This window comes from Gopherus evgoodei, chromosome 2 (genome assembly GCF_007399415.2).
Source record: "Gopherus evgoodei ecotype Sinaloan lineage chromosome 2, rGopEvg1_v1.p, whole genome shotgun sequence".
Lineage (NCBI taxonomy): Eukaryota > Metazoa > Chordata > Testudines > Testudinidae > Gopherus > Gopherus evgoodei.
Window position 1 is genome coordinate 218,393,547 of NC_044323.1, and position 12,228 is coordinate 218,405,774.

Below are 12,228 nucleotides of genomic sequence, written 5' to 3' on the forward strand. Positions count from 1 at the left end.
GAAAGGATAGACCAGAGTGAGTCATAATATATATTTAGCCTGTTCTTTGATAATGAGATAAGAAAAACCTTAGGGCTTGCCTGAGCTATTCTGATAGAGTTGTGGAGGTGAAACACTGACCTGTGTTTTACCATATCAAACTGCTGAGCATATTAGGAAAAAGGAAGGAGTCTTTGACCCTGTGACTCATGAATCCCTCAGTGCCAACTGGCAAGGGGTTTATGAGAATATCCTGTCCTGGTATGCACATTCTGGTTCACAACATAATGTCAAGTGAGGTCTTAAATGAAGTCAGGGTCACGCTTGTCATTAATATTATTGTGAAATGTATGCACAGATACTGTATAATAAGTTATGTAGGTAATGCTGAATATTTGTCCCTAAAATCTGTATCAAGACAGAGTTGACAAACATGTTTTCGGCCAGAAAAAAGATATTTATTCACCTATCTCTTGCTTGGCATATAAATGAGGCTTTATAAGCCAACACAATGGAAGTCTCATTTACATATAAAGTCAACAGGGGGATTTCAAATCAACAGGGAAACAGCGGGACTCAGGTAAACAAAACAGGATCTCTACCAGGTTTGTATGAAATGCTGCCAAGGACATTTGAGGTGAGCAACTTCTTTAGATAGAAGATTAGCATATCTCTAGAAATCTCTAGAAAATATTATGATTTTGTTTTGTATGTAACCCTTTTGTTTCTATTGTCTTTACTCACTTTCTTTTGAATCTTTGAAAATAAGCTTATCATTGTTTTTACTATAAATATACCTCTCTGCTGTGGTATTATAAAAGAAGTTAATCTTGAGTTGAATCATTCAAGCTGGTGTGAACATTGTTTCCTTGGGGAAGAAGACCTAGTATAACTATGAGTGTTCCGTGGATAAGAGACTGGACACTATAGGGGAATGCTTCAAAGGGACTCAGGGTACATCTACTGTTAATTTCCAAGGCAATATAAGGGCTGACATAACCCAGAGGAGATTGGGTGGGTTACAGACAAGTAGCGTCAGGAAACTGACACCCACTTAAACACAAGCAATTCTCCCTCTCACTGGGGGCAAGGCGGGGAACAATGTAATTTAGCATCCTGGGTACCCCATGAACGATCATAGGACTACAAATATATACCTACCTCACTTCAAGGAAGAGAGCAGAGAAGACAAGAGAGGAAGGAGCTGGTGGATAAGAACAACAATGGGAGGGAGGAAAGCAAACCCTTTCCTGCATGCTGTGTATATTTTTGGGGGTATATCTTATGGAGTAGTACACTTCATTTTTGGGGACTCTTGCTACATATTAGTTTGGTCTTTGAGGTGTCTGAATGAACAACTTGATATTTTTAAGTCCTCTCAACTCTTGTTTTTCCTTCATTTCACCACTTCTGTGGTGGCCAGGGATACTGGAAACTTTTAAACCAGGATTCTTCTACCCTTATATTAAGTTTTATCTTACTCTTGAGCAGGCCTGCCACATGCATAAAAAGAAAATAAAGATATCCTCTAAGTGATTTCATTTAGTGTGCAGATCCTAGCACAAATCCAGTGTGGAGATGATAGTGGCATGCCATGCCACCATCTAGCTCCACTCATAGAGGAGTAGCAGAATTAGATACTGTCATCTCCAAAACTGACTGCATCTTTGGGAGACTTTTGTGCTCATATTTTGTTGTTAATAATTTCTTCATCATTTTTAGCAGTGATTGGACAACTAACATAGTGAACATCAGTGTAAATGGGGTAGGATCTGAGGCTAAAATAGGCAACAAACCAGTTAAAAATTACTTAGACAATGTGGATGTCTTCATGTTAGTAGGTCCTGATTAAATACATCCTAGAATACTTAAGAAACTGGCTGAAAAGATTTTTTATCCATTAGATGTTATCTTTAAGAGCTCATGGAGGATGAGAGAGACACCAGAGGACTTCAAAAGGGCAAATATAATACCTAAATATAAAAGGGGAATAAGGACAACCCAGGGAATTGTAGACAGTCAGCTTAACTTCGTTACCCAGAAAGACAATGGAGCAGCTATCAATGGAGCCCTCACCCCAGAGAGTAGTTATCAATGGTTCACAATCAAGCTAGAAGGACATATCAAGTGGGGTCACACAGGGATCTGTCCTAGGTCTGGTTCTATTCAATATCTTCATAAACTATTTGAAAAATGGCATAGAGAGTACACTTCTGAAGTTTGTGGATTATACCAAGGTGGGAGCAGTTGCAAGCACGTTGGAGGACAGGAATAGAATTCAAAATTCTCTTGATAAACTGGAGAAATGCTCAGAATTAAATAGGATGAAATTCAATGAGGACAAATGCAAAGTACTAGACTTGGGAAGGAATAATCACATAATTTCACCCAGATACAAAATGGGAAATGACTGCCTAGAAAGGAGTTTTTAAAAAGTAGGAGTTGTAGTGGATCACAACCTAAATATGAGTCAATGTAATACTGTTGACAAAAGAATGAGCATCATTCTGGGATGTATTAGCAGGAGCATTGTAAGCAAGACACAAGAAGTAATTATTTCACTATACTCAGAACTGGTAAAGCTTCAGCTGGAGTATTATGTCCAGTTCCGGGCACCACACCACACAGGAAAGATGTGGACAAATCGGAGTAACAAAAGTGATTAAAGATTTAGAAAACATGACCAATAAGGAAAAATTGAAAAAAATGGGTTTGGGAGAAGAAAAGACTGAAGGGAGACATGATAACAGTTTTTAAGTACATAAAAGATTATTATAAAGAGGAAGGTGATAAATTATCCTCCTTTACCACTGAGGACAGGACAAGAAGTAATGGGCTTAAATTGCACCAAGGGAGGTTTAGGTTAGACATTAGGAAACACTTCCTACCTGTAAGATATCAGATGGGTAGCCGTATTAGTCTGATCTGTAAAAAGCGACAAACAGTCCGGTTGCACCTTATAGACTAACAGACTTATTGGAGCATAAGCTGACGAAGTGGGTATTCACCTACGAAAGCTTATGCTACAATACGTCTGTTAGTCTTTAAGTTGCCACCAGACTCTTTGTTGCTTTTTGCCTGTAAGGGTAATTTAGCACTGGAACAAATTACCTAGGATGTTGTAGAATATCTAACACTGGAGGTTTTTAAGAACAGGTTAGAGAAGTGGTTCTCAACCCGCCCAGAGACCCTTCCACAGAGTGGGACCAGGAGCGGACCCTACGATTGCCAATTTTCTATTTGCAGAAAACCAAAAACTTTGCCCTACCCCCTGCCCCACCCCTTCTTTGAGGCCATACCCCCTCACTCACTCCATCCCCCCTCCCTCCATTGCTCGCTCTCCCCCATCCTCACTCACTAGCTCATTTTCACTGGGCTGGGGCACGATGGTTGGGGTGTGGGGGGTGAGGACTCCAGCTGGGGGTGTGGGCTCTGTAGTGGGGCTGGGGTTTGAGGTGCAGGGGGGGGATTAGGGCTGGGGCAGAGCACTGGGGCATGGGAGAGGGTTTGGAGTGCAGGCTCAGGCAATGCTTACCTCAGGAGGCTCCCGGGAAGCAGTGACATCTCCCTCTGGCTTCTAAGTGTAGGTGTGACCATGTGGCTCTGCATGCTGCCTGCGCCCACAGGTATCACCCCCTCAGCTCCCATTGGCTGTGGTTCCTGGCCAGTGGGAGCTGCTGAGCTGGCACTGGGGGTGGGGACAGCGTGCAGAGTCCCTATGTCTGTCCCTCTGCCTAGGATCCAGAGGGAAATGTCAGCAGCTTCCCAGGCATTGTGTGGAGCCAAGTAGGGAGCCTGCAAGTGCTGCCAAACACACTTTTAATGGCCAGTCAGAAGCACTGATGGGAGCCTCCAGGGTCCCTTTTCAACCCGGAGCCCTTGGGGCCATGCGGGGCCGGGCAGCAGGAACCCCAGATCCGCCTGTGTGAGGCCAGGAGGCAGCCCCGACCTGCTTGATCCAGCTGTGTGGGGCCGGGTGGCTGGGCAGCTAGCCAGCAGCCCTGGACCCCCACCATGCAGGGCCATGCAGCAGCCCTGCCCCCTGGCTGGCGACACTGACCCTGGCTTCTGTGGGGCCAGGCAGCAACCCTGGACCCCAGACTTCCACCAGGCGAGGCCAAGCGGGGCTGGCCAGCAGCCCCAAACACCGAACCCTGTGGGGCTAGCTGGCATCCCCAGACCTCCTTGGGGCTGGCCAGCAGCCCTGGACCCCTTCGCGCCATGCTGGGCAGCCCGACGCCACGCTGCCAGGCAGCTGCACACCCGGACCTCGCTACATGGCCCGGTGGCCTTTAGCACACAGCTGGGCCGCAGCTGTGTGCTGATTGGGCTACATGCAACCCGCAGGTTGAGAACCGCTGGGTTAAACAAACACCTGTCAGGGATGGTGTAGATAATACTTAGCTCTGTCTCAGTGCAGAGGACTGGACTAGATGACCTATCAAGTTCCCTTGCAGTACTACATTTCTATGATCTGTTTCAAAAAGGGGCCATCACAGTTATTTACTTAACCCTCGTGGGCCATTAACTTACACCATGCAGCACAAGATTTGATTGTCTTTATCTCAGTTTGTAGAATACCATATGCTCATCAACATATCCAGACCTTTTTCTATTTGAACTGATGACTTTCTGTGGTTAATTCCACAGATTAATTATATGATGTGAAGTAATATTCCATTGTATGTACTTAAAATTTATTGTGCATTTGATTTAATTGAGGGCTTGATCCTACAGAGTACAGGTACTAAGTATTGTGCATAAAAATGCAAGTTAGAAACTGATGGACATGGTAATACATGTTGGAAAACCTGACCCTACATCTTTTGTAGCTTGGCTGCCACATTTGTGCTACATAAAGGCATAAGGAATACCTACAAAGGGAATGTGTACCTAAGTATATTATTGGTATGAGGCTATAGCTGAAGCCTATGTCTCATCTACCAAATCCATTCTCTGCCTACGCCATATTATTTGTTTACTTTATGCACATGTAAATGAGGAAGTGGTGCCAAGATAGCTTAGGTCTTCTCTTTATTTACCAAAGAAGACTATGCCTAGCACTTAACCTTCCTGGTTTGGGCTAGCTATTATCACACTAGTTGGAAAAGTAACCTTAGGCACCTTGCTGCTCACCTCACAAGAACTTGAATGATCAAGGCTAAAGGGAACAAATAACTTTATACTTATTACTAACATATGCTTGTCAGAATCTGATAAACAGACCCTCACTAGTCCCTAATGAACGCAACCTTTAGACTCCTTCCACTTTTCCTTTATTCTCTCTTTACAAACCATACATCATGCTTAAACTTCCTTTCCAATCAAACCTTCTAGAGCAGGGGTGGGGAAACTATAGCCCAGGGGCCGGATAGGGCTCACTGCTTAATTTCATCCAGACTGTGGCAAGTCTCCATGCCGTGGGCAAGAAGCCCCGAGCCTCAGCGCCCTGTCACGGGGCTAGAGCTCTGAGCACCGGCTCACCTCACTGCAGGGGGAAGGTAGGGTTACCAGACCATTAAAAGTCTGGTCGGCTCCACACAGCTCCTGGAAGAGGCCAGCATGTCCCTGTGGCCCCTAGGTGCAGGGGCAATCAGGAAAGCTCCTCATACTGCCCCCACCCTCAGCACTGGCTCCTCAGCTCCCTTTGGCCGGGAACCGTGGCCAATGGGAGCTGCTGGGGTGGCACGCCTGGGCATAGGCAGCGTGCACTATGCAGAGCCATCTGGCCACACCTCTGCCTGGGGCCAGACATGCTGGCTGCTTCTGGGATCAGCATGGAGCTAGGGCAGGCAGGGAGCCTGCCTTAGCCCAGTTGCACTGCCAACCGAGAGCTGCCTGAGGTAAGCGCTGCCTGGCCAGACCCTGCACCCTGAACCCCCTGTCCCAGGTCAGAACCTACTCCTGCACCCAAACTCTCTCCCGGAGCCCACATCCCCACTTGCATCCCAACCTCCTGCCCAAGCCCTTAGCTCCCTCCTCTACCCAAACTCCCTCATGGATCCCATACCCCAAACCTTCTTCCTTACCCCAACCCCCTGCCCCAGCCTTGAGCACGCTCCCGCACTCCAAACCTCTTGGCCTCACACTGCCTCACTCCCTCCTGCACCACTTGAGGTGGCTGTCTCAAGGTTACTCATTCACAAGGCTGTAAATAAAGTAATTTAGATTTTTATTATATTGTCCAAAAAGGACATAATAATGGAATCTCCTGCTTGTACCTTCCAAGTTTTAGGAAGCTCTGCTAATTGTTTTTTCCTTCCTTTTAGAAATATGTAAATGTTCACTATCTTTGAAATGCTTGGCAGAAGTGCAATTGAAGGCAGGGTTTGAAAGAGCAGGAGGCAGGAAAAAGAGAGAGGGGTCATTACAGAATGAGACTGTCCTAAATATAGGAGGCAGCATGAAAGTAGGTGCGAAGCTGAGTGCTACATTATAAAGATCATTACAGCTAAACAATAATCAAAGTGTTAGTGAAGTTGAGAGACTGAAATGTTAAGATATTGCCACAGAAATAGATATTTACTGTGCATTCATTTGAATATTTTGTTTGAATTTATAGGGGTTCTATAAAACTATACATATGCTTTAATACCTTTGTCAGTGCTCATGAAAGCTAACTTCTGTGGTTACTTAGCATCATTATGCTAAGTCATGGTGTTTCTTAAAACTTCACAGGAAACAATGCCAACCTGTCACTATTGTATTTGATCACAAAAAGAAATGCCACTGGCTGAGATTCATCCCTGGAGTAATTCCCAGGACGAATTTGGCCTAGTTTGTCTAAATGTGCTGCACAATGCAAAGCATGTGGTCTGTCAGGACAGTTCAGAATACACTGTGTCACATGACATGATGTTACCAGATGTAATTTAACATAATGCTTTGCAGTGTATCAAATATTAAGAGACTGAATTCATTATTAAATATAGATACACTTATACTTTACAGCACCTACTTTCCCAGATGCAAATAAACATGTATTCCTAAATTGGGTAAACTCTGAAGTACTTTAAGGTCTTTTGGTCTCTTTTCTTATCAGAAAACAACTCACATTGTAGGGTGATTCAGAGTTTTTGTGTTTCCTAAATAACTTTATCCAAATTAGTGTTAACACTTAAACCTTCATTTTCTAAAACTTATATCTGTCTTTAAACACTTGTGTGGAAGATGTGGCTTATATGATTTATAGACCACGCCCCCCCGCACCCCCCCCCCCCCAAAAAAAGCCTGTCTAAAGTTAGATTCCTAAATCCATATTTAGGAACTTCAGTAAGTGGCCTGATTTTCAAAAGCACTGAGAAACAGTAGTTCTGACTGAAGTCAGTGGGAACTGCTGAGTGGGTGGCACTCTTTGAAAGTCAGGTAATTTGTTTTGGTACCTCAATATAAGCAACAACATTATTTTTTTAAACTGACTTATTTATAGGTTTCGGTCTTCCAAACTTTGCTAGGCTTTTAGATTAACATATGAAGAGTTGAATGAAAATCAGGATCTGTCTTCTGCTATTCAGATTGCTTAAACACTGTTTTCTCACTGAGTTTAAGTACCTAATATATGTATCACCTGTCCCTTAAAATCAGGGGTACCACAGGGGAATTGGAGCAGGGAGGGAGAGGGCAAAGAATGTGGCACAAAGAAACAGTTTGATAATACATAAGAATCAAGTCCTGAGGTATCTGTAGTCTCTTTTGCCATATTTAAATACAGTGTGCTACTGCCTTGCCTTATTGAGTGAATCGACAACAAATGCCTAATCTATTGACCATGTGCATTTTGTATTCATTATAGTTCAATTTGATAATTTGAAAGCAAATTAATTTGGTGCTCAAACTGCGCCAACTAGAACCAGACTCTGAACAAGCTTTTCATGCCTCACTATTAGCCAGTCCCTTGACTTTTCTTGACCACAATGTGCAAATTCAGTCAGCTCTGGGGATGATTTAGCAGGTGCAAAGGATCTGGCCTTGAAATAGTAAGGATTTAGTCAGGGCCCCAATCCTGCAAACATTTACTCACATGGACTTCAGTGAGGCTACTCAGACTGACAAAATAAAGCGTGTGCCTATTTGCAGGATCAAACCCTAGATAGATATGCTTTTTTATACACATGCATAATTTGGCTCAATCTTTGAAGTTTGGCAGCTCATTAACAGTTTGCTAATATGGAGATTTCTTAGTGATTTCAAAAGACTAGTCTCCAATGTGCAAAAGAAGCATTTCTAAGACATATGCTGTCTTGTTTAGCCTTTTCATTCCTTACATCAATCGTTTACCATTTTAATAACACTGTGTTGGTCTATGTATAGGCTCCAGTTCATGAAAATATGTGTGTGCTTAATTTTAGGCCACAGGATTTTTAATCTCTTTTTTCATTAATGCAATAAACACATGCAAAAAAATAAAATAAAAATCCTCTGGTCTTACTCAAGTAGTATCACTAGCTGCAACTGAACTCCTTGTGAGTGCATATGCACAGTATTTGGTCCAAAAGCCATTAAGAAAATATCACATACTATGTGTTAAATTTCAAATTGCAAAGGCATAGGGCATGTCTGAACAGGGACACTCAGGACAATTAAGCTGGATTAACTAATTGTGCTAAATCCTTGTGTGAGTACTTTAATTCAGAAATAAAGTGACCTTAAGTCACTTTAGCTTAATTCACTTCCACAGAAGGGAAAGCATCCACACGGGCATTTAATTCACTTTATCTAAGGCACTTTAAATGACACTTTTAGTTCATTTGGCTTAACGTACCTTCATGGGCTTGTCTATATGGGATGTCCACACAGTGGCTAGGATTGAGGATCATAACCTGGGTCAATAACAGGGCTTAAGCTAGGGCACTAAAATAGCTGTGTCATTGTTGCCTTGACATTTGGGCTGGAGTTTGGACTCTCTTGCTCACCCCCATCCTAGGCTTCAGAGCCCAAGCTTCAACTAAGCTGGAACGTCCACATTGCTATTTTTAGTGCACTAGCATGAGCCCTGCTACCACAAGTCTATCAACCTGGCCTGCAAGACTTGTCCCAGCGGCTGTGTAGAAGAAGTCAAATCCAGGGCAATTGATTGAAATTGGTAGATCTGGTCAAAATGACAAAAGGTATAGGCCTGCATTGTCTACCAGTGTTCCCAGTTTACACAGGTGGAAGGTTGTCCATGATGCATCCCTGTTTAGACAGGTGCAGTATGCTTTCCTACCCATTGGCCATCTGCTCTTGTCGGTATGACGTGCTAATATTCCAACTACTCCCAAAAAGTTATGGGGTGGGGAGGAAGATAGTGAGGAGCAGGTCCCTCCGTGACCCATCTTTTACTTTTTTCTCCCCCCACCCCACACAGGAACAGCCAGAGTTTTGTGCATACACAAGGGAGAGAGAGAGACTCTGGCCCCAAATGAGTGCATTCACTGTTTGGTATTTATCAGGTAATATATGTAATCACATTCTCATTTCATCTATGTTATAATCAAAAGTTGAATATTAACGATGTTCTACTATTTTCTGGGGCTTTTCAAAGTTGCTACAACAAGCCATTTACAACACACACTTTGCTTCTCTACAAAGGAAAAAGGACACCAAACTATCTAAACTACTACATGCTACAAGGGGCCACAACAGTGGTTCCATTAACCCACCCAACAATATTGTTAATCTCTCCAGTTATACGCTTAGCCCAGCAGAAGACTCTGTCCATCTTGGGGCCTCTCCTTGTGCCCCCCCCAACCCCACCCCACAAACATAATACAGTTCTATGGTGACCTAGAATCCTACTTTTGATGTCTCCGACTCAAGGAATATTTCCAACACACCTCTGAACAGCATACTAACCCACAGAAACCTTCCTACCAACACTACAAAAAGAAGGATTCTGCGTGGACTCCTCTTGAAGTTCGAAACAACAGACTGGACTTCCGCCGACATGCATGGGCTGAAATTGTGGAAAAGCAGCATCACTTGCGCCATAACCTCAGCCATGCAGAACACAACACCATCCACAGCCTCAGGAACAACTCTGACATCATAATCAAAAAGGCTGACAAAGGAGGTGCTGTCGTCATCATGAATAGGTCTGATTATGAAAAAGAGGCTGCTAGGCAGCTCTCTAACACCACATTCTACAAGCCATTACCCTCTGATCCTACTGAGGGTTACCAAAAGAAACTACACCATCTGCTCAAAAAAATTCCTGAAAAAGCACAAGAATAAATCCGCACAGACACACTCCTAGAACCCCAACCAAGGGTATACTATCTGCTACTCAAGATCCATAAACCTAGAAATCCTGGACACCCCATCTCAGGCATTGATACCCTGACAGCGGGATTGTCTGGCTATGTAGACTCTCTCCTCAGGCCCTACGCTACCAGCACTCCTAGCTATCTTCGAGACACCACTGACTTCCTGAGGAATCTACAATCCATCGATGATCTTCCAGAAAAGATCCATCCTGGCCGCTATGAATGTAGAAGCCCTCTACACCAACATTCCACACAAAGATGGACTACAAACCATAATAATGTCACAGTAAACCTGAACTTTGTGACTTTGTCCTCACCCACAACTATTTCACATTTGAGGAAAATGTGTACCTTCAAGTCTGCGGAACTGCTATGGGTAATTGCATGGCCCCACAGTATGCCAACATTTTTATGGCTGACTTAGAATGTTTCCTCAGCTCTCATTCCCTAACGCCCCTACTTTAGTTGCACTATGTTGATGACATTCTTCATCATCTGGACCCATGGAAAAGAAGCCCTTGAGGAATTCCACCATGATTTCAATAATTTCCTTCCCATTATCAACCTCAGCTTGGACCAGTCCACACAAGAGATCCACTTCCTGGACACTACAGTGCTAATAAGAGATGGTCACATAAACACCATTCTATATTGAAATCCTACTGACTGCTATACTTACCTACATACCTCCAGATTTCATACAGACCACACCACACAATCTGTTGTCTACAGCCAAGCTCTAAGATACAACCGCATTTGTTCCAACCCCTCAGAGACAAAGACCTAAAAGATCTCTATCAAGCGTTTTTACAACTATAATACCCACCTGCTGAAGTGAAGAAACAGATTGACAGAGCCAGAAAAGTACCCAGAAGTCATCTACTACAGGACAGGCCCAACAAAGAAATTAACAGAATGCCACTAGCCGTCACCTTCAGCCTCCAACTAAAATCTCTCCAGCGCATCATCAAGGATCTACAACCTATCCTGAAGGAAGATCCTTCACTCTCACAGATCTTGGGAGACAGGTCAGTCCTCGCTTACAGACAGCCCCCCAACATTAAGCAAATACTCACCAGAAACCACACACCACCCAACAAAAACACTAACCCAGGAAACTATCCTTGCAACAAAGCCCTGTGCCAACTCTGTCCACATATCTTTGCCCACATTCAGGGGACACCATCATATGACCTACTCACATCAGCCACATTATCAGAGGCTTGTTCACTTGCACATCTACCAATGTGATATATGCCATCATATACCAGCAATGCCTCTCTGCCATGTACATTGGCCAAACCAGACAGTCTCTACGCAAAAGAATAAATGGACACAAATCAGACATCAAGAATTATAACACTCAAAAACCAGTCGGAGAACACTTCAACCTCCCTGGCCATTCAATTACAGATCTCAAAGTCGCAATACTCCCACAAAAAAACTTCAAAAACAGACTCCAACAAGAAACTGTAGAATTGGAATTAATTTGTGAACAGACCATTAAATTAGGCTTGAATATAGACTGGGAGTGGATGAATCATTATACAAAGTAAAAACTGTTTCCCCATGCTAATTTTCCCCCTACTGTTACTCACACCTTCTTGTCATCTGTTGGAAATGGGCCATCCTGATTATCACTACAAAAGTTTTTTTTCTCCTGCTGAGAATAGCTCACTTTATAGCTTACCTTAATTAATTACTCTTGTTACAGTTGGTATGGTAACACCCATTTTTTCGTGTTCTTTGTGTATATATATCTTCCTACTGTATTTTCCAATGCATACATTCAATGAAGTGGGTTTTAGCCCACGAAAGATTATGCTCAGATAAATTTTCTGGTGTCACAAGTACTCCTCATTCCTTTTGCTGATACAGGCTAACATAGCTACCACTCTGAAGTACTATCCTGTTATTCCTGAAATGCTCTCCCTTGCTTTTAGAATCTACTAATGCTCTGTCATGCTTCTGCTATGCTTCCGAATCTTCAGTTATCCTTCTAGGA